This window comes from Vigna unguiculata, chromosome 1, assembly GCF_037176805.1.
Source record: "Vigna unguiculata cultivar grain cowpea cultivar isolate G323 ecotype 2 chromosome 1, ASM3717680v1, whole genome shotgun sequence".
NCBI classification, from domain to species: Eukaryota; Viridiplantae; Streptophyta; class Magnoliopsida; order Fabales; family Fabaceae; genus Vigna; species Vigna unguiculata.
Genome location: NC_140792.1, coordinates 23,962,303 through 23,986,319, shown reverse-complemented (window position 1 = coordinate 23,986,319; position 24,017 = coordinate 23,962,303). Strand labels below are relative to the sequence as shown.

At 32.7% G+C, this 24,017-nt stretch overlaps 1 long non-coding RNA gene and 1 pseudogene across 1 annotated transcript; one reads left to right on the top strand and one right to left on the bottom strand.

The window, feature by feature from the left end:
• Positions 1 to 4,302: 4,302 nt before the first annotated feature.
• LOC114194359 (uncharacterized) lies at positions 4,303 to 5,706 on the bottom strand. The gene is made up of 3 exons (XR_003606383.2): positions 5,235 to 5,706; positions 4,952 to 5,097; positions 4,303 to 4,822 (listed from the first exon to the last, which is right to left on the bottom strand). It is a non-coding gene; the product is annotated as an uncharacterized LOC114194359 (long non-coding RNA).
• Positions 5,707 to 11,770: 6,064 nt separating this feature from the next.
• On the top strand, positions 11,771 to 13,464 carry LOC114189261 (uncharacterized; annotated as a pseudogene).
• The last annotated feature ends 10,553 nt before the right edge of the window (positions 13,465 to 24,017 follow it).

The following is a 24,017-nucleotide window of genomic DNA, read 5'->3' as shown; positions in this document are numbered from 1 at the left end:
TTAAAAAATATCCGAAACCAAATGCATTTCTTGTAATATAATTCATGACTCCATGCGAAGAAGATAGGAGATAACTTTAGCATTCTTTTCCTCAGCCAAAAAGAAACAAATCAAAAAATAGAAAGTGACATGTCTAATGGTACATCATATTTTACAATAGATTAATTAATTGTAAGTGATAATTAGTGACACATTTTTTTGTTTATTATATAAGCAGTAATGCTAAAAGTTCCTTTGTCTAAGACTATAATTTTATAGATTTTCTTAAAGAATTAAAACACGCAAATGTTTCTCAAGAGGATTAACTTTTTACGGATTTTTCTAAAAGCTAGAAAATACAAATTATCTAATTAAAGGAGTACAAATATATTTAAGTTTTGACTGAATTTACACGTATATCATTAGTAGGTATTCTCAATTAGGTTATTATTAAATTTCTTTTATCTAATAACTACTTCAAATTCCTATTTTTTTTTCTCTAATTAGATGATATAACTATTATCTTAGTTTATCGTTTTGTTTATTTGTCTCCACATAATATATAATTTTTTTTAATTAATTTTTTTTTCATTTCTTTACATTATTTTTTCTATTCAAAACAAACATTCATGACAATAGAATTCAAATAATCACTACAACAAAAACAATTTTTACTAGAGGTTATTTATGGCATTTTATGGGGTTTTAGCCCCGTAAAAGGAGTTTCCGGCGGTTTGTTTTTCCCCTAGAAAAATCATTAACGGATTATGGAGGGTTTTGATTAATCCCTGGTAAAACAGCACTTATTGGCGGTTTTGAAACCCCTGCTATTTGCCTGCGATTTCAAACTCCTAGTAATTATTGGCGGTTTTAAAACCCCTAGTAATTATCGGCGGTTTTAAAACCTCTGGTAATTACCCGTGGTTTTAAAATCTCCGGTAATTACCGACGGTTTAAAACCCCTAGTAATTATTGCGATTTTGTAACTGTCGTACCTATTCCTTGTTTGTAGTTTTAAATTCTTTATACTGTATAATAATATTGAAAGTTCATTTTTACCTGCAATGCAATTCATTATTTATTGATGTTTTTACTTTTTAAATTTCCTTAATTTTATTTATTATACTTTTTGAATGCATATAATTCATAAAACATATGATAAGAAAATTTTTTAACATTTAGATATTTGTTTATAACTAGATATAACATTCATAAAAACAAAGAATGTAATCTACAAGTTCAAAGTAAATAATAAAGTTTTAACGTTCAAACTAGTGAAATATTAAAACTAGTGAAATATTACAATATGTTTTTTATAAAGTCGAATAAAATTAAAGTCTAATTAGATATAATAAAGAAAGGTGAGTTAGATATAATCATACGAGAAGCTTACTCTTTAAGGATAAAGAGGGACAGAGAGGATAAGCTTATCTTAGCCTGGTATTCAGGCACAATCATCATAGGTACATTTTGGGTTACAACTCCAACAAATTAGACAATATTGGGATGTCGTACCCTTTCTAATAATGTGAGCTCATGTTTGAAAGCATTTCTGCTATTGATATTGTGAAAAATTAGAGCCAAGATTAAATAAGAAAGTACAGAAAAAAAAACTGCAGTTCGAGCCATCTTCGAGACCAAAAATCAAAGTGAAAAGTAGTGACATATGCAGTTAGACAGGATCCGTATAATTGTCCTTGTCAAGTATCTTCAATGCAACCTTTGTGCCATTTAGCTACATATATGTTCCCTGCAAATAAATGGATCAAGCAACAGTGAAGAACTATACAACAAGTTTAAGACACATCATTGTTTAACTTTATAAATGTCAGATGTTAGATGTTTATAGCTTTGTGAACTCGATCACACAACACAAAGCATCATTAGGTACCAACAATTAAAAATGAAAGATCGGGGAAAAAGAATAAAAAATCATACCTCTAAAATTTTGATCCAAGTCGTGCATAGATTCAAACAGGAAGAACAACATAGCGATAACACCATACCTCTAAAAATGCATTTGCAAACCAAAACCACTAAGCTTATGTTTAGTAGTAACATGAGTCCCAATATTAATAGCAACAACTAGTGATGCTTAAATTTAACATGATATTAATCTATAAATAGTCAAAGAAGGGAAAACAGATTTTGGTTCCAAACTTGGTTAAGAAAAAAAATATACCTTGATGTCTGGGTTTTTCTGCTTGAGGAATTTTCCAGCCCCTGTTATTGATCCTCTAGTTCCTATCCCTACAACCAAAGCATCAATTTTCTCTTCCGAGTCTCTGCAAATCTCAGGGCTCATTATATCATAATGAATGTACATGCAGAAAATGAAAATGTTTTAGAATATCTTATAATTAGTCTACAACTATGGCAAGCTCTGCCAATACCATTTAAAACACAGGGTTCAAAAATTAGCACGACAATTCACAAACTAAATTTGATACAAACAGATATAATAAAAATCAGTTATGTATCCCTCTACTACCTCAACACATGCAAGGAAATTTACCTAAAGTTAATTATATCACATTTTAGTAAAAACAATTGTACACGAAACAAATAAAAGAGAGGAAAGACGAAGAGGGAGGAAAAAAGGGAAGGAACGAAAATCAAGAGTATACAACAAAATTAAAAGAGAGGTAAGACGAAAAGTGAGGAAAGAGGAAAAGTAAAAATGAAAGAAAAATTAAAATCTGAAATTTGGTGCAATTTTTTTAAACCCTGGAAACTTACCAGGGGTTTAGGACAAACCCCAATTATGTATAATTTTTGCAAGAGGTTATAATAACCCCAGATAATAAACCTCAACTATAATTAATATTTTTTTAGTGAATATGACAATAATATATATGAAAGAATAACATAAATTTTATCATTAATAATAATATATTAAAAAAAATAAAAGTTACCTTTAGTTATAGTGCTCCTCTACACTCTTTCAATAACTTAAAATCTTCAATAATTGATTGCAATATTCCTTTCAATATAGAATACCATAGTGTTGGCTAAAAATTCAGCCTCCATCTTTTAGTGACGAATACTCTAACCATGAAGGAAATAAGCTAAATCATGTGTACAGAAATCTTCTTGGATGATCATCTTTACCAGACAACGGATAAATTTTCTAGATGCATTTGATATGGACTCCATTTTATATAAGCTCTTCGTACCTCATCAATTTGATTTGGTGGGTATTGTCAAATTTAAAGACACTTCCCCAGATTACGTTCTAAAGCATTTTCAAATTCATTATATGTAACTTTAGGAACCACAGAGAGTTGTTTTTCCATTTTCTTCATTTTTGGATTCTCATGAAGTTTCTCAATTTTAGATGACGTAGATGTATTTTTTTCATCTTCATCGCAAGTCATTACAAAAAATTGTTAAATATGACGATTATTTGGAGTATAAAATGGTGGTTATGGCTGCCATATTTTCGCGTATGGCGGGTACAAGTACCGCTATATATCCTGCCGCCACAATGAATAATATGGCGGTCTTGGGCAAAACGTCACAACACCCGCCATTAAATATACTGTGAAATAATGGCAATTTTGACCGTCATATTTTGTGTGCAAATAATGGCAGTCAAAACCATCGTAATTTGTTTATTTTAAAGGAATTCTAATGCAAAATACGACAACTAGAATGTCATTATAATCACTATATTGACACGTTATACGACGTTTCAACTGCCATAATTTGAATTTGAATTTGTTTTTAAATAATTTTTTATTTAACCTGCTTTCCATGATTGTGTGACCTACTTTTCATTATTATTTAACTTGTTTTCCATAAAATAAAAAAAAAGTAAAAAATCACATCGACAACATTTTAATCATTAATATTACCATGTATAATAAATCATTAATAATTTATTAAAAACAATAGTCGAAATGATTCACTGTATAACAGTTATATTACCATGTATAATAAATAAACTATATAATATATAAACAAAAGATACCCAGTCAAAGTCTCCATTTCTTCTTCTTCTCTGTAGCTCACTAGTGCTACTAGTGTTTCACTTGGAACATGCAATATATATTTATTTAATGCTAGTTATATCAAATTAACTAACAATAGAAATTCTAGTGTATAATATGCAAGTAAATGGACAATTCTAGACACATAAAGCATTTTGAACAATCCAAACAAAAAAAGCAAAAGGTTGCAGTTTGAGAATCATGTTGAATGAGTTTTTCGTTCTTATTATAGGTTGAGAAAAAAGTTTTTTAACAACCTAAACCAAACTAATTCAACATGTTCAGTTATTGATAATACACATTCAAAAATACATTATACCACTCAATCATATTACAAAATCAATCCAAATAGCCAATTCATATTTCATGTAGTTAGCAAGAGTAACTGATTCTAAAAGCCTTTGCTTCACCCCAATGATTCAAAGAACCATTTGTTCCAATCACAACACCAATTGATCCCAATGATAAAACCAAATTAAAATTAAACAATACACAAGTTAATAGATACTAAATCACGCAACTCAAAACGCATACCGAAGAAGCTTCACCAAAGATTCAATTTCCCAAAGCTTCACCAAAGGTTGAAGAATTCAGTTCTACCAAAGAAGTTTCACCTCCACCCAAATACAAATTCGCAATTGCAGGGGAGGAGTGTTTTGCAATGCTGAGCTTCGCAATCAAAGGGAAAATAGTCTACCCTGTTTCGCAATGATGAAACAAATCTATATTCCAGGGTGGTCCTTTGGATCAGAAACAAGGTTCTGACAAGTGGGGTTGCAAGGATAGTTGCAATCTACTTCATTGAAAGGTCCTCGACCATAAAACCAGTATCCTACTGCCTTGGCAATTGACTGCATAGTATCATGCATACAAGTTAGTTTTTCAACTGCATAAAGAAGCAAGTAATGATAATATCAATACTCATAACACACAAAAATCCTTATATTCGACAAATAGAAGAAAGTAATGCAGCATCTTACTGTATTGGCAAGATGTGGTGAGTCACTTTTAAACCATGTTTCCTGTGATTCTATTTGACAATGGTCAAAGCAAGAATCTATAAACATTCCTCTAGATGGAGAGTCTCCAACCACACTCACTACCTTCTCGAATTCCTTCTTGAAGCCTGAAAATAGAGCACAGTGATAATAGAGGCATGACAATATTGATAATGCTTTCAAGGATTGATTAGAACACAATGAAATTATTTTATGTGTTACATTTCTTATTACATAGAAGTTATCAAGAACAAAAACTGTTCACCTTGCACTATACTTAGTTAATCATGTGAGCACTTGCTTAAATCAAGCTTCCCGGTGTAGAACAAGTTCCCACTGGTCTGCACGCCGTTTTCCACCATCCCAAACGTCGCGTCCCTCCTCACCTCGAACCCTCTGCCGTCAACCACCTGCAGGCCCCGTACACATTGTATAGTAGCTGTGTTGCCACAACCTGCTTGAACCCGACCACCTCGTACCTCAGGTAGCTCCCGCTGAACTGGACTCGCGTCGGAGCAGCCGCGTCGTTGCATAGGCGACCCAGATGTCCGTAATCTATTCCACACAATTGTGGCAATCGGAGCCGGTGAGGTCTCCTCGACATTAGTACGCGTCGGTGAGCTCGTTCTGCGTAGTCGCGGCGAAACCCTTTTGGCTGAGGGTGGGGATGATTGAGTGGATTTTGTAGGGTTTTGTCGTCGCTCTGTCTTGTCTCCTACAAACACTATATTAAAGTTCAATTTTTATTTGGTAATAAAAAAAATAATTAAATGAGAGATGAATAAAAGAGTATTGTGAGGGAAAGATAGCACCATCAAAAATATGTCTGCCAAGAGAGATGTATAATAGGAGCATAATGGTGTTTGTAAATGTTATATTTTACATACAAAATGTGGCAGTTATAAAATCGTCGTATTATGAAAAAAATTATGGTAGTTTTTTATAATCATCATATTAAAACCGTCATATTTATCTCAATTTTTTTATAGTCCTTCCTCTTGAAAAAAATATCAATTCTTTTATACTTTACCATAATTTTTCTAATATAAATTTGTCACCTCTCACCTATTTACAAAAGGATAAAATTATGAAAACCCCAAATTAAATCTTATAAGCAAGACTCAATATTTTAAGAAAACTAATAACTTCTAAATTATTGGCTTCTCTTACCTTAGAGTAGATTACTAATCTTGCTCTTCTCTTACACAACTTCAAAGCCTAAAATAGCTCTATCTACACAAAGAAAAGCCACATACAAGAGGAAAACATATTACTTCAAAACAAAAAAGGATAAAAAATGAACTTACTCAAGAAGAAATTGTTCGGTTCAAAATGTTCATTAACTCCTCAATTTTGCCATAGTGCAATTTGATTTTGAAAATAATATGGAATTGATGGTGAAAATAAAAGGAGAGAAAGACATGGAGGCACGGAAGCGAGAGAAATTAGGCTTAAATATACATTTCGTCCCTACTTTTGTTGTTTTTATTTAATTTGGTCTTCATTTTCGTTTTATGTTCAATTACGTCCTCATTTTCGTCAAATTTTGGTCAATTTGATCCCTTTTACTAACGATATTTAAATAGTTAACGTTTTTGAATAGTCATGCCACGTGTCAACTTCTATTTTTTTTTAAATTTTTTTTAATTTCCAAAAAATTGTCCACGTGTCAAGTCAAAATTGTGCCATGTGTCAATATCAATGCCACGTGTCAATTTGTAGTTGTATTATTTATTTTTGTTCAATTTAGTCATGTTATTTTTGTTCAATTCAGTCCCTATATTCGTTATTTTTATGTAATTTAGTCCAAATTTTTGTTAAAATGTAACAATTTTTTCTTTTTCAAGTTGAGACCAAATTTATTTTTTTATAAATATTATATATATATATATATATATTAAATTAACATTATAAGTAATTGTATTTTATTTAACAATTAAATATAAAAATTTTATTCAATTTATAATTAAATTTAATGATTATAATTGAATTTCAAAAATAATTAATAAAAATTTCAATTTTAGAAAAAATATATATATAGAAAATAAAATAATATATAAAAACTAAAGTAAAAAAAAAAATATCGTTGGGGGAGTCATCTCTCCCCTATCAAACACGCATGGTCCGCCATTGGATGTGATGTGATGTGATGTTCTATGATTAGTATAAGAATAATATTGTGGTGAATGTAAAATGACTTTGGGTTAGATAGGAACAATAATGGTGATGAAGACAATTGTTTGACCACTTTAATAAATGATGCAAAAGTTATAGAAAAATATGACAACTCAATATAAGTAATCATATTTATAAATTTGCATGACGATCTTGTTATTTTAAATGACTTTGTGTTAGATAGGAACAATAATGGTGATGAAGACAATTGTTTGATCACTTTAATAAATGATGCAGAAGTTATAGAAAAATATGACAACTCAATATAAGTAATCATATTAATAAATTTGCATGTCGATCTTGTTATTTAATATAAGGAAAATTATATGACTCCTATTTTTTATTCTTTTTCTTTATTCCCTGACGTAACTTAGTATGAGTCATTGATTCTTTTACAGGAAAAGATAATAGTACATTAATCAATAGTCCACACTCTAAGTCACGTCAAGGAGTGAAAGATGTGAGTTAAAAAATGAGAGTCATAATATCATTGTCCTTAATACAATTTCAAGAGATGAATTAAAAGATATTTGTAGTTTTACATGAACATATAACAATATCATTTTTAAATTAATTACAAAATTTATATAACAATATAATTTTTATATTAATTACGAAATCTTATATTTTTAACTCTAAGAAACAAGTAAAATTACGGAGTAAAATAACATTCATATAACTCAATTAACATGAAAATGGATTATAGAAAGTCAATTAAATATAAAATTTTGAGTATTTAATAAATAAAAAATTAATAAAAATTCAATTAAAAATATTTACATTCATAAAAAAAGTTAAAACTTAATTAAGCTTTCAAATTTATTCGTAAGTTAAAGTTTTTTTTACTCTTTTTATATGAGATATTTGTAAGGCCTAATTATTTTTTTGCCCTAATTTAAGGGCCTACCCTAATCAGTTGGGCCTAAGGCTGGGCCATAGGGTGCCCAAAACCCCTAAACCAGCCCTAACCCTCTCATCCTGCCCATTCTCAGAAAATTATTCCTCTTCTCTCTCTCACAGCTGAAACATAGAGCTTTAGTAGGGTTTGGCCCCATTCTTTGTCAAGTTAGCTCGACTCCATTTTATTCCACGTAAGTTGGTTCTCAACCCGTACCTTTCTCTTTCCTAGCTCTATTTCCGTGATTCCAACTAGGGTTCACCTTCGTAACCTCGTTTTAAATATGTTCCACTGTTTCTAGCTCACGAATATGCTCCTGAAGCTGTAGTGCTCATTAGTTTGGGTGTCTGTATCTTTTGCTAGCATTTTCTAAGTAAGGGAAGCTAGGGTTTCATGCTTTTAATGTATCTTGCTTGTTTTCCAACTGTGTTTCGTGCTTTTGGTGATTGTATGGTGTTTACAATGGTATGAAAATATATTGTGCATTGCTATTGATGAATCTCTGTGTTGGCATGCGTCAACAGTGGAGGAAATTTGGTATTCTCGCCTAAACGAGTGGGTCTCGCCTAAGCGAGAGTATCAGAAACCTTCCCAGGTGCTTGTGCAAGCTGTCGCTCAGGCGACAAGCTCCAATTTTGAGCGAGAAGCCATCTTGCTCAGGAAAGGAGGTATCGCCTAAGCGAGAAAATGTGAAAGCCCATTGTTCCACTGCTCGAGTTCTCGCCTAGGCAAAAAAAGCTCGCTTGAGCGAGGGCTTCTAGGCAATTCATGCTCAAATGCTGTTTTCTCCTCTGTTTTTTGTTGATGGTCACATGTTTGATTGAATTACTCTATTAAAGCATGAATTGTGTGAATATGCATGTATTAAATGGTTTGTGGGTTGAAATTGATGAGTTTGGTATGATTATGCGTATGAAACATGATTGGATGGTTTGTTGAATATGGGCATGAGATTGATATGCATGATAAATCTATGGTTGGTTGGTGAAGCATGACTATGGTATGAGTTGGACGTAATTCCATGAACCTTTTGGTGAGATCTCATGGTGGTGCCTTGTGGGATGGACGTAATTCCATGAATCTCTTGGTGAGAGCTCATGGTGGTGCCTCATGTAATGGACGTAATTCTATGACCCTCTTAGTGAGAGCTCATGGTGGTGCCTTATGTAGTAGACGTAATTCCACGAACCTCTTAGTAAGGTTTCATGGTGGTGCCTCAGCATATATAATTAGGAAAAGATTCAAGTAAGGATTGCATCTTGAAGCTCTAAAGAGTTAGTTAGTCTCACGTAGAGCGTACTAATTCAAGTGGTGAGGATAATGGCCTTAGATGTTTGAAGGCTAACCTTGTGTGTGGTAGGGTGAAACTGGGCAATGACTCTGTAGAGCAGTAGAAGCCACCACAAGTGCAAGCATCTAGTGAATCCGACTGATTATATGTATCCGGATAATTGAGTTTTAGAGTCTTGTTTGTTTACTATCACATGATTGTGTTTGCTTATCTTGTTGCATGTTTATGATCTGTTTTTAAGTGTCTGTGTGCCATAACATGTTAAACTAAATTATACTCTAGCTTACCCTTTCTGTTTGCTTGCGTGTTTTGTGTGTGGTTTTCTCCTTTTACGATGATCATCAATTTATTGATTTGAGCAAATGTGGGAACCCCTAGTGGTCATCAGGATGATGGAAACTCCGTAGCGTAGCTAATCTTGGGTTAGATTCCCTTGCTCCGAGTACTCTTTAAGGCACTGTGGCCTATGTACTGTCTTTGTTCTATGAGCATGTATTTTGGATAATTGTAAGGAGTGACACTTATACTCCATGGCATTGCTCTTTTATTATATCCTATGTGATGTTTCATTTAATTAAACTTATTTATTAAATGAGACGTTATATTATTCGTATTGGTTTAGTAAAATCAAAATTAAACATCTGATATGTTTTTACATACGTTTTTAGTTTTTAGATCGATTTTGGCAATCTGTATCCTTAATTGTTGAGGTCGAACAAGATGATATATACGAATCCTTCATAACAAAGAAAAAGTGGAAGAGGTGACCGTGGCATTGATGGATGACAATTTCCAACATTTGTCTCATTAACATTTTAGGGTTTATCTATCTAATATGATGAGGTCGGAAGATTCTTCCTCTTCCCCAATATGCTTCAAACCACATCTACTCTTCCATGCACGACAACTTCGGACAACTTCCAACATTTGTCTCATTATTTTTTTTTAGGGTTTGTCCTTTACCAAATACCGATAAGGGACGAAAGCGTTGCCTCTTTTCCAATATGGTTCAACACGCACATTTATTCTTTGATGCAAACCTATATTGTACAATAGTCTAAGCAATTAACCTGAAAACAGAGATGGTTTAGTTTAAGAAAATATTTTACGTTTTGAGTTGTAGTTTTACATATGTCACTTTGTTTCATCTCTATAAAAGTTCTTACAAAAAAAAAAGAGTTAAAATTTTTATCGTTTTCATTATATATACTTCTATATATAAAAAATAAAGTAAAAGATATTTTTATATGGTTAAAAAGAAAACAGAAAATATATTTACTCTAAGTATATGAACCTAAAGATTGCTTGTTAAGCAGTGGCAGATTATTATGGTGGCAGGGGCATGGCCCCCCAAAAATTTTAATTTTTTTTTTTACAATAGGTATTTTTATTTTTTTATTATAGATATTAGGTATTTTGATTTTATTTTGTTATAAATATCAAATCAAATATTTTATTTCTTTTATAAATATAATAATTAATACTAATAAATAATAAAATATAAAATCAAATATAATAAAAAATAAAGATTAAAAAGATTTACCAAGATATTTTTTATTATTTGTTTTCATTATAAGTTGTATTTTTCATAAATTGTTCTCATATTTTATTTTCATCTGTTTTCTTTTGTTTCTGAAAAAAAAAGATCTATTATTTTTTCTCTTATTTCTCCTTTATTCTCTCCCATCCCCGAGAAAGAAAAGAAGAAGGTAATTCTTTAGTCTTCCTTGATAGTGAAATATTAGTTTAATAATTTATTTAATGAGCCTCTTTTATATTAATTTTTTATTTTATGAACATAGAAGAAAAAATGATTATATTGTGTGTTTTTTATAATTGAATTTTAAGTGTGGTTTGATTATCATCGAATTTTCTTTTGGTATTTATGTCTCTCAATTTTTTATTAGATTATGATAAATCATTTTTTAGTATTATTTTTTTTAAATAGGTATATTGATGAAGAATAAAAGAATAGATTCATTTTTTAAAAGTGATAAAAGGGAAGTTACCCGTGACGATGAAAACAGGACAAATTCAACTCTTCCAAAATATTCTGAAGCATGATACTAATGATCCAATTGTTCAATCAGAGGAGCCCCTTTTTAAGGTTCAAAGAATTATAGGTAAGGAGTTTCATATTAATTCTTTGGAACGTGATCTAGGAAAACGTCTTCAAATATGGGAATATTCTCAACCACATTGGAGATAGTCCTTGCTCACCGCATAACAAAGGCAATGAAAGCTTGTGAAGACTTGTTGAATCAATCTATGCACATTAATAACATTATAAATATTCAAAGTTCAGAACAAGTCTGCAAGAATCGTTTACGACTCAAAACCTCTATTGACACAATTCGTTGGCTAGCATTTCAAGCTTATGTATTTAGAGGCCACGAGGAAACAACAGAGTCAAGTAATAGAGGTAACTTTTCGTGAAATGATTAAACTTCTAGCATCATATAATGATAAAGTGGCACAAGTTGTGTTAGAAAATGCTCCGCATAATGCTAAGTATACTTCTCATCATATTCAGAAAGAAATCTTGCACATTTTCTCTAGAAAAGTAAGAAGTCACATTCGAGAAGAAATTGGAGATTCTAAATTTTGCATAATTGTTGATGAAGCACATGATGAATCTAAAAAAGAGAAAATGGATATTGTTTTAAGATTCGTAGATAAGGATGGTAATATAAAAGAACGATTTTTTGATATTGTGCATGTTAAGGATACAACAGCCGCTACTTTAAAAAAAGAATTGAGTGTTGTTCTCTCTAGGCATAATCTTGATGTTTCCAATATCCGCGGTCAAGGGTATGATGGTGCTAGTAATATGAGGGGAGAATGGAATGGATTGCAAGCATTATTTCTCAATGATAATCCTTATGCTTATTATGTGCATTGTTATGCTCACAAACTACAACTTGCTTTGGTGGCTGCTTCAAGAGAGGTCATTCCAGTTCATCAATTTTTTTCAAATTTGGCTTTTATTGTAAATGTTGTGTGTTCCTCTAGTAAACGTCATGATGATTTACAAGCTATTGAATTAGATGGAATAACACAATTGTTAGAAATTGGTGAGCTTGAAACTGGTAAAGGAAAAAATCAAATTAGAACTTTAAAACGAGTTGGTGATACTCGTTGGAGCTCACATTTTTATTCCATTTGTAGTATGATGAAGCTATATAATGCATCTTGTCTGGTTCTTCAAAAAATTATTGTTGATGGATCAACTTATTCTCAAAGGGGTGATGTTGATGCTACATTTAATATGTTGTCTTCATTTGAGTTCATATTAATTTTACACATGATGAAAGAGATTATGGGAATTACTGGCAGTCTTTGCCAAGCTTTGCAGAAACAGTCTCAGGATATACTGAATGCTATGCAATTGGTTTGTTCTACTAAAATATTGATTCAAAAGTTGAGGGAGGATGGTTGGAAAAATCTATTGAAAGGTGTAGTATTCTTTTGTGAACAACATGACATTGATATTCCTGATTTTAATTCTACTTATGTTGCACGTCATGGCCGTTCTCGACATAAAAAGATCATGTCACTATGGAACATCATTTTAGGATGAATATATTTCTGGTTATAGTGGACAAGCAGTTGTAAAAATTTAATGACAGGTTTAGTGAGCAAACAATGGAACTTTTAACTCTAAGGAATGCTTTAGTTCCTAAGGATGCTTATAAAGCTTTTAACATTGAGGATATATACACTCTTGTGAACAAATATTATCCTTTAGATTTTAGTGAGCAAGAGAAGATTAGTTTAAAATTTCAACTTCAACATTTTATTATTGATGCTCCTAACCATCCAGATTTGAAGAATTTATCAACCATGCTTGAATTATGTCAATTTTTGGCAAGAACAAGAAAGTTAAGGACATTCTACTTGATTGATCGTTTAATTCGTCTTATTTTAACTCTTCCTGTTTCTATAGCTACAACAGAAAGATCATTTTCTCCAATGAAGATTATCAAAACAAGATTGCGGAATAAAATGGAAGATGAATTTCTTACCGACAATATGATTATTTACATTGTAAAAGAAATAGCTGAAAATTTTAGTTTTGATTCAATTATTGATGAGTTCAAGGATCTGAAGGAACGAAGGGCAATCTTTTAGATATTTGTGATTTCTTTTTTAGTTATCGTTATACTAAGTTATGTATTCATTTTTATTGTGTTAGTGACAATAAGGAAATGTATAAATTTTGGATGTATTATTTTGGCTACCCCAACAATGTTGGTTAAAATCCACCACTGTTGTTAAGGCTAGTTTTACTTGGTATACACATGCAAAATGCCAGTTGCATTAGAGTTTTACGTTCAATTCTGCAATTAATTATCACTTTTTCAATATATATATATATATATATATATATATATATATATATATATATATATATATATATATATATATATATTACGAATGTTAAAAAAATCCGTACCTTCGGGTATCCGCGGATAAAACTCACAGCAAGTAGGAAATGAATATTGTAAATGGGTACTCACGGATAACGGGTACGGGTATTTTTTACTCGTATGTTAATGGGATGAGTACGAGTATCATAGTATCCGCACCCGTGGATACCTTTACCTGCTATACTCAAATTTAAAGAAAAAAAAATATGATGAAAACATTAACACATTGATTTTGGATGGGTTATTTTTTATTAATTGATTTTAAAAAATCTTCATTTATTATAAATTTCATTCAACACTATTTAAATAGGTTATTTGCAATTTGTTTTTAATTTATGAATATTTTGTATGGTATTTTTATTTGAATTTATGGTTAAAATATGTTGTTAAATATTAAATTTTTCTTTTGTAAATACCTGTGGGTACCCTTGGATATTAAAAAAATGTGCGGATACCCACATAACGGATACCTCGCACGAATATAGATAAGGTATGGGGGAGCTACTACCTATTCTCTATCCACCCCATTGGCATCCCTAATATATATATATATATATATATATATATATATATATATATATATATATATATATATATATATATCTTTTTAGTTGGGAGAAAATATACTTGGTATAGACCTGATGAAATTTCAAAAAGTCGCCTAGATAGAATTTTTGTCTAAAATGAATGGTTAAAGCAATGGCCTAGAAGTAAAAAAAAACATATTTTGGATAGGATGGTATCAGATCATTATGTTTTTGTACTCAACTAGGAACAAATTTACTAGGGCGTAAAACGCTTTAGAAATCTAGATGCTTGACATAATATTAGTGGTTTTAATAAGTGTGGGAAACAAAATGGGGCAACTATAATGTGTACAACGATGAATTATCTAAATTAAAAAGGATAAGCTCAACAAATTGAAAATGAATCTCAAGGTTCGAAATAAATGTGTTTCGATATGCTAATCTACAAAAGCAACACATCATTAATAAAATAAGTGAGTTGGATAAGTTAAATGATGATGACACTCTAGAGAAGGCCCAAAGAATAGAGAGAAGGGAGTTATTCGATGAACTCAATCTAGTATGCCATAGAGAAGAAGCAATGTGGAAAAAAAAGTCAATACCCAAATGGATAGGGAAAGGTGATTCTAATTCTAAATATTTTCATTCCATAGTGAATTGGAGAAGAAAGAAAAATGAGATAAAATGTGTGGGTATCATAGGGCAATGGTGTGAGAAACCAGATGTGGTAAAATGGATAGTAATGGACTATTTTAAAGAAAGGATAATTAACTTAACACCACTTAAATTAGGTAAGGGAAAGTGGAGCTTTAAAAGATAATATAGAGCAGGATAATGAAATGGTAACCAAGATTATTATAGAGGAGGAAATTAGACAATTTTTATGGTAGTGTGAGCACATTAAGAGCCCTGGACCAGATAGGTTCAATGTTTGTTTCATTACAAAGGATTGGGAAACAATGAAAACAAATATTGATCAAGCTATTAATGACTTATAATTACATAATGTCATGCTTCATTCATATCCTTGATACCAAAAATAGATAATCCTATTGGCTTGCATGAATATAGACTTATGTAAACCAAATTGGAGGATGGTCTAGATATAGAAAATGTAAAGATATTTAATGAAGCACTTTAGGTAAATGGAAATGGAGATTAGGTTTAGAAAAAAATGGGGTATGGAAAGAACTATTGGGGTCTAAATATGGATCTTACAAAATCCTAGATGTTAGAAAGACTATCCAAAAAGAATCTAGATGCTAGAAAGACTTAAAAAAGACTTGCGAATCTAGTGAGTATAAAATATGGTTTGAAGACACTAACACAAAATAGACATTTTATGTCTGCGATTTTACGTCTGACCCAATAAAATCAGACATAAGAAATGACCGGTGGCAAACTTGTAAATAAGTTATCAATTACTTACGTCTAGCGCCCTAGGGTCAGACGCAAATTTCATTTTTTACGTATGAAACCACACATCGCACGTAAATTTACGTCTAACGCGCTAGAGTTAGACATATTTATGTCTAATTTGTCTCATGAGACGTAAATTTACGTCTGATTTGTCCTAGCTAGACTTAAATTTATGTTTGACTATAGCATGTCAAACGTAAATGTTAAAACATAAGTCCCTATTCTTCTTCCCCACAACGTCGCAACTGCGTGATAAAGCAAATGTGTGGTTTCACGACTACACTAGTGTTTCATCACGTGATTGATTGTTGAGAGGTTTGTTTCTCTTTCGATTCCATTTTGGTGCACCTCCATTTACGTTGAAACCCCCAATTATTTGCAGACACAACGATGATAATTTGGTCGAAGTGCAACGGTGGAGGATTGTGGTTGGCGATGTCGCAGAGAGTGTTTTCTCTTAGTGTGGTGCCTCTCGTGTGCTTTTTCAGCGGTTGTTTGGAGATGGATGTGCGGTGTAGTTGGCATCTTCATTTCTAGCAAGAGGGAGTGTTGTAGGAAGTGGACCGACTTCGACAAGTGCTCGTTGTGGCTGATGGTTGATCTGCGCGGTGAAACACGATCTGCTCTTGTGGAGGTGGTGGTGCTCCGACGACTACGTCGTGGTTGCGTAGTGACTTCGTGGAGGACCTACGGTGGTTTGGCAGATCTAGCGTGCGAATGGACTGCAGTTATTTTTGCGTTTTGCATGGTGGGCTGAAGATGCAAAAGCATGAAAATTTGTCAAAAAATCATGCGTAAATATTTACGTCTTACATTGTGTACCAAACGTAAATTACGTTTGTTAATGCATAGTTAGATGTAAATTTACGACTATTGTTACTATGTTTGACCTAAACCAGACGAGAAAAGCAAAAAGCGTCGAACATAAAAGACCTTTTTTGTGATAGTGAATGTATATTGGAAAATGGGTTTGGGAACTTGGATTTTGTTTAGGTGAGATAACTCGATGGGGAATAGATCACTTAAGAAGTCCTATCCTAGGTTATATGCAAACTCAAACAATAGTGAATATGGAAAGTGGGACAATGGTAGATGGGAATGGAATAGGTCTTAGAGAAGAGTTTGATTTCAATGGGAGAGGCCTCAAATTGACACATTCTTAGAAGACATTGATAGGATAACTCTTGTTAAAGGAAGAAATGATATTTGGATATGGAACGATGAGAAAGATAAGGTATATATACTTAAGTCAACATATAAAAAGTTGTAAGGTCCATGCGCTATAGACAACCAACATTTCTTTGTGTAGAGTAAATGTTATCCCATCTACTAAGCTCTTTGTGTAGCCATCTATCTCAAATGGAGTACCAACATTGGTTAACTTAAGGCTTAGAGGGGTCATGTTTAACAATGTCACTTGTGTTATCTGCGGCGAGTAGGAAGACACCATAAATAATCTATTGTTTTATATGAACCAATAGATCGCAACAAGTCCTTACTATTAGCAATGACTTCATCTTTCATTACATCATCCTTTCCTTATCCCTCTCCCTTGTTCTCAGTTACTCATCAAATGACAATCAGTTCATATCTTTAAGTTCGATCAATGATAAGGTTCAAAGAAAGGGTGGGCAGAAGTTCGCCTTCCAAGAGAGGAGACAATAGACTCATGGCACTTGTGGCTGTTGAGGGCCATCTAGTTGTTTATTGTTTGTGAGAGCAGGACCTTGAACGGAGCCGAAAGGACCTACACAGTACATGTGAAAGAAGTGCGGGGAAGACCAACCATAAAACTATATAAGGAAAGATAGAAAACTAGCAATACTGAGGAATTTTTATGATAGACAGGTAACTCAAAATCTTAGTCGGGAAGGAAGGCTAATAAGACCTACTTGAAAAGTGACTGCCAAAATATGGAATATGTATTATGAATGGACTAGGAATTCAGGGGTAAACCATAATCAGATTCAAACACACTTTAAACATTTCCATCTAGTAGAGCTAAATCACAAATGGAATATGCTATGGAAGGGGGTAAGGATTGCTATAGTATGGACCCTCTGAAATCATTTGAATAAAATACCTTTTACAAATGCAGTACCAGACCTGAAGAAATATTTAATGTATCCCAAGTGAAAGTTTGCATATAATTGAAATATAAAAATACAAATGTCCATTTTTCTTTCTCTGATTGGTACCCATGTCTCATACTTTGTTTAAGATCTATATGTTAGGAACACATCACAAAATATCTACATGTAATAGGTGTAATATGAGAATAATTGTACAAGACTCTTGGATCTATATCCTAGACTTTGGAGTTTAAAGTGACTTGTTTTTTTGCTTGCAAGTATGGTCGTAACAAACACATTTTTAAACTTTTTATCTTTTTCTTTATATATACTTCTAAATATAAAAAATAAAGTAAAAAAAAATTATAGTTAAAAAGAATAGAAAATACTTACTCTAAGTAAATCACCATAAAGATTGCTTGTTAAGGTTAGTTTTACTTGCAATACACATTCAAAATGCAAAGTAAATTTTACAATCAATTATCACTTTTAGTTACTCTGTTTGTGTGGTATAGGGACAAGTGTTATTCAACCACGTTGTTCATTTGGAGGCTTGGAAGGCCTATAAGGCCAAGTGCAAGGTACAGGGTCGAGTAATACTCGACAATGTTGTTCATTGGGAGCCTGGAGGGACTATAAGGCCAATGCATGGTATAGGGTCAAGTAGTACTCGACCATGTTATTTATTGGAATTCTCATTTGGGGTCTGGGAGCTTATAGGGTTGAGTAGTGCTCGACCATGTGGGATGTCAATGGTGTAGTCAGATGTTTCTTAGTCAGATTGGTTGGAAGAAATACTTGGTACAAAAGACATTATTTAGCAATTAACCCACTTAACGGTATGGTTGTTACAAGAAGCTATTCATTGACCTTTACAAGGGAATATAAACTCTTCAAAAGGTAATTAACGAAGAACAGTTATATTTTTTCAAAGCTTTTTTTAATATTTTTTTATTTAAAACCCGTATGTAAATTGCATATGAAATATATAATTTCATTTATATACGAATTTTACATACGGAAAAGGGAAGAAAAACTTGTCTATTGTTACATATGGAAATAATCCGTATCTAACAAGATTTTATATATGGAAATAAATTTGTATATAAAGCTTAATTTACATACAAATTTTAATCCATATGTAATTATCAAGGATCAAGGCAAAAAAATACAAATTGTAGTTAAGTCAATGTTCTATTTGCCTATAATCCCAAGATTACAAAGAATGTTTGCTTCTATGCAAACTACGCCACATATGACTTGGCATCATAAAAACCAAAGCCAAGGAAAGCTGCGCCACCCATTAGATGGTGAAGCCTAGAAGCACTTTGATTGTAAACATCCTACCTTTACGTCTGATCCACGCAATGTGCAATTGGGTCTATGTTCAGATGGATTTAACCCTTACATTCAGGCTTCATCTTCACCCTATTCTTGTTGGCCAATGATTATTACTCCATAAAATCTTCATCTTCTTCTTCATCTTCACCCTAAGTCATTCACATTAAATTATGGTCGCAAAAGTTTTTGGTTTGACTCACATCGTAGATTCTTACCTAATGACTATCACTTTAGGAGAAATGTTAAAGCCTTTCGAAAAGGCCAAGTTGAAACAAATGGGCCACCTCCTAGATTGACACCATTAGAAGTTTGGAGAAGAGTGAAACATTTTCCAAAATTCATTGAAAGTGGTGTAACAAGGATAGATGAATATGGAGAGTGACATAATTGGACAAAAAGAAGCATTTTTTGGGATCTTCCATATTGGAAAGATAATTTGTTAAGGCATAATCTTGATGTAATGCACATAGAAAAACATTTCTTTGAGAACATATTCAATACTGTTATGAATGTGATGGGAAAGACAAAGGACAGTGAAAAGGCAAGAAGGGATTTAAGATGGTATTGCAAGCGAAAAGACTTAATGTTGAAGGTTCAAGATAATAGGAAAATAGTAAAGCCTAAAGTGAATTACACTTTAACCACAGATGAAGCTGAATTAGTTTGTCGGTGGATAAAGGAGTTCAAGATGCCAGATGGTTATAGTTCTAACTTGGCTAGATGTGCTGATGTTGAAAAGGGAAGAATTCATGGGATAAAAAGTCATTATCGCCATGTATTCATGGACACATTACTTCCTATTGCATTTAGTACTTTGCCTATTCATGTTTTAAATTCTCTAACTGAAATTAGCCGTTTTTTTCAAAGATTTGTGCTCTACAACATTAAAAGAGAAATCCCTAAGAAGAATGAAGGAAAATATTGCAATTATTCTTTGCAAATTAGAGAGAATATTCCCTCCTGGATTGTTTGATTCCATGGAACATCTCCCTATTCATTTCCTCCATGAAGCATTGCTTGGTAGACCAATGCAATACAAATGGATATATCCATTTGAAAGGTACTAAATGACTTCCCTATTCAGATTTATAACTAATTTTGTCACCAATTTTTTTCATCATGATCTATTTTATTTTATTTGTATAAATTCATGGGTGATTCAAAACGATTAATAAAAAATAAAGCCAGAGTTGAAGGTTTTATTTGTGCATCTTATGTACACCGTGGGACAACATACTTTTGTTCCCATTACTTTAACAACTTCATGTTACCACCATGCAATTTAAGGAATGAAGTTAAATGTCAAAGAGATGTGTCAACGTTGTCTGTTTTTCAACAACACAGTCGTCACGCAAGGGGAGAGAATCGATTCATTAGTTAACTGATGCTGAGTTCAAATCTGCTTATGTTCATGTGTTAATCAATTGCACCAAAGTCAAACCATATCTTGAGTATGTTATAACCTCCTTTTTGAACAACTTTGTCGTCAATTATATATAAGCCTAAAAAAATTTACCATTGGAATTTATTTTCGCCAACTCATTCCTTATGTGCTTGCAAATACCTAAGACTAGTGCTTCTGCTCGTATCCATTTAGAGTTTCCTGATTGGTTCATATATCAAGTATGTATTGTACCATTACTTATACAACAAATGGATTTTAATGTTTGTTAATTCTACATCTATCTTTGTATATATGGAGGTTTATAATGACCCATTAAGTGTTATGAACCAAGACTTAAGGGATTTGTCAGATTGGACCATGAAATATGTCAAAGAATGACACACGTACTTCGTGAATGGGTACAAGTTCCATTCTAACGCGTGGAGCAAAGGTAAAAAGACTATAAATAGTGGTGTTTATGTCAAGGGCATTACTGAAGGAGATGAAGATGATTTTTATGGGATCATTCATAGAATATATGGGATCATTTGTATAATACTTCTAATAAACTGAAGAAAGTTGTATTTTTTTTGTGTGAATGGTTTGATCCCTCTAGAAAAGGTACAAGAGTGGATCCTAAATATAACATTGTGGATATTCACATGACTTCAAGGTACCAACAATTTGATCCATTTATTTTGGCATACAATGTTAGACAAGTATATTATGTACAATATCCACAATCTTGAAAAGACAATCGTGGTTAGTGTGTTGTAATTAAAACCAAGTCGAGAGGTCGCATCAAATCAAATGAGGTGGAAGACGATGTCCCTTACCAAGTTGATGAAATGTTACATGCCAATGAAGTAATTGAAGTAGAACATGTAAGTAATTGAAGTAAAACGTGTATCTAGATTTCATCACATAGAAGGTCATGATGAAGAGTTGGAACAAGAACAAGAGGAGGATGACGATGAAGAAGAAGAAGAGGAAGAAGAAGAAGAAGAGGAATAAGAGTTAAATGACGAAGAAGATGAAACAGAAGAAGAAGTGGAGAAGAGGAGGAGGACGATGAGGATGACAATGATTCTAATCATTAATTTTGTTTTTGTTGTGTTGTAATTGAACTTAATGATAATGTCTGCTTTTTTTCATTTCATTAGAACTTGTAAACTGTAATGTGTATTGGTATATTGTCACATCCTGTGTTCTAATTAACAATTTATTAAGTTGTTGGTGTATTTACTTGTTATCATACACCGTTTTAATTTAATTGCCACTTAGATTGTAAACTGCATATGCCATGTCATCGGGAGATCAACCTCGACCCCCTCCCAGTTGACAAGGGGAAAGACATAGCAAAACCAAGAAAGAGATGTAATAATTATGTGCTTCAGATTCCACTCAGCCTCACCACACCTATCCCAGGCTTACATATGCCATCTTTATCATCTCCAGCTCCACCCATTGGGTTACAAAACCCTACTTCTATCCCGACAATTCAATGCCGTCCTCATCTTCTCAACCTCCACCCACAGGGTTACATACCCTTACTATTGCTCCCAGACCCCTTTCTGTACCACCCTGACATATACCATCCTCATCTTCCTCAACTCCACACACAGGGACGCATACCGCTTCTACAGACATTGTAGCATCCCCTTCACCTCATATTGTACCTTCCCCAGCCTCCATTGGTGGCCCATCTTCTCCTATTGGTGAGCATTGTACACCATCCCCAAGAGCAGGTGATATACTTGCACCAGGATCTATAGGTGATCCTGATTCAGGAGTAGATCACGAGCCTCCTCTACATGACTGCTCAATGATTGAACCTGTCGGTCGAGGGTAATATTTCAATTTAGTTATTCTAATTGTTTATATTATATAACTTCTTTCATCTTGTGACAATTTTCCATGTCTAGAGTTGCTTCACAGGCTATCAAGCAACAATTTTTTAATCATTGGCCGTCATGGGGAGCAATACCTAAAAAAGACAAGGATCATTTCTGGCAACGTTTCAAGGTAATGTGCTGTAACTTTTGTACATGTAAATTAAGTTGTTAACTACTATTCACTACTTAATATAATTATAATGATTTAAATGTTATAATTGTGTTGTTATAGAGGAGAGTTCAATAGGCACCAGAGCATGAAAATGAAATTAAGAGAAATTTAAATAGCAGAGCTTCTCATCGTCTATCTGAACTGTTTAGAGATGCCATAATGGCTAGAGAAAGGCCGGAATGGATCCCTAACGATGTGTGGACCAGACTGCTAGAACATTGGAATTCTCCAAGCTATCGTAGCCAATGTATTGCAACAAAAAAGAATAGGGCCTTTGAAATGAGTGGGGCCCTACACATAGGTGGATCCATTACCACACACGAGCATGCACTTCGTATGGTATACATATTAACTGTTTCTAATATCTTCCATTTGAACTACATTTTTAAAGTTTGACATCAAATGAAATTTAATATTATAAAATATGTTTTGTTGCAGCCACGTGAGTTGGGACGACATGTGTTCCTTGATGAAGTATTTCAGCAAACACATATTTGGAAGGGTACTAGCGAGTATATGGATGAGAGGTCTAGGAAGACAAATGTAAGCCTTTTTCAATTTGAAAATATTAGTTACTCTTAAACTTAATATATATATATATATATATATATATATATATATATATATATATATATATATACACACACACACACACCACCATATAATGATAAATGTTCAGTTTTTACTTACAGGAAGAATTTCGGATTAGGCTTTCCCAAGTCAGATCTAAGGTATCCTCATATGGTGCTGATGGAACACAGGAGCAATCCTCTACTGATCCCACACAAGACGAGAATATCAGGACTAGGTGTTGGATTGAGATGGTTGAAGGAAAAAAGAAAGGAAGACTTTATGAGGATGGCCAACTTGTATCAAAATATACGGGTTCAAATGAAAGCCTAAACCAACTACCAGCTTCTTCCTCTTCTAATATTAGGCAACAACTTTCACGAAGCCTAGAGGAAAATGAGCAATTGAGGTATAAGTTTCGATCCTTTCAATCACTAGTCCTGCAATATCTCCCTCCTGATGCTTAAGCTCATCTTCAGCAGCCATAACCACAAGCACAACCTTAAGAGCCAAACCCTACTCAAAAGAACTCTGAAATTCCTCAACCATAGTCTTAGCAACAAAATAATGAAGAGGACGATAATGAAGAATCTTCTCCAGATTATGAAGATTATTAGATCTTCATTTCCTTAAGAAAAACATCCAGCATGTACTTAATAAACTTGTGTTTTATTATGTTTTTACTTGGTATCGTGGTCATGTATATATTACTTGAAAAAAAGTGATATGTTATGCTAAATATTATTTGGTATGTTTTGTGCAATAAATGTCATGTGTGATGGAATTTCATGAGTATATAATGAAATGTTGGAATTGTTTGGAATGTTGGAATTGTCTGGAATTGTGTTAGATTTTTTTGTATGCAGGTAATTGG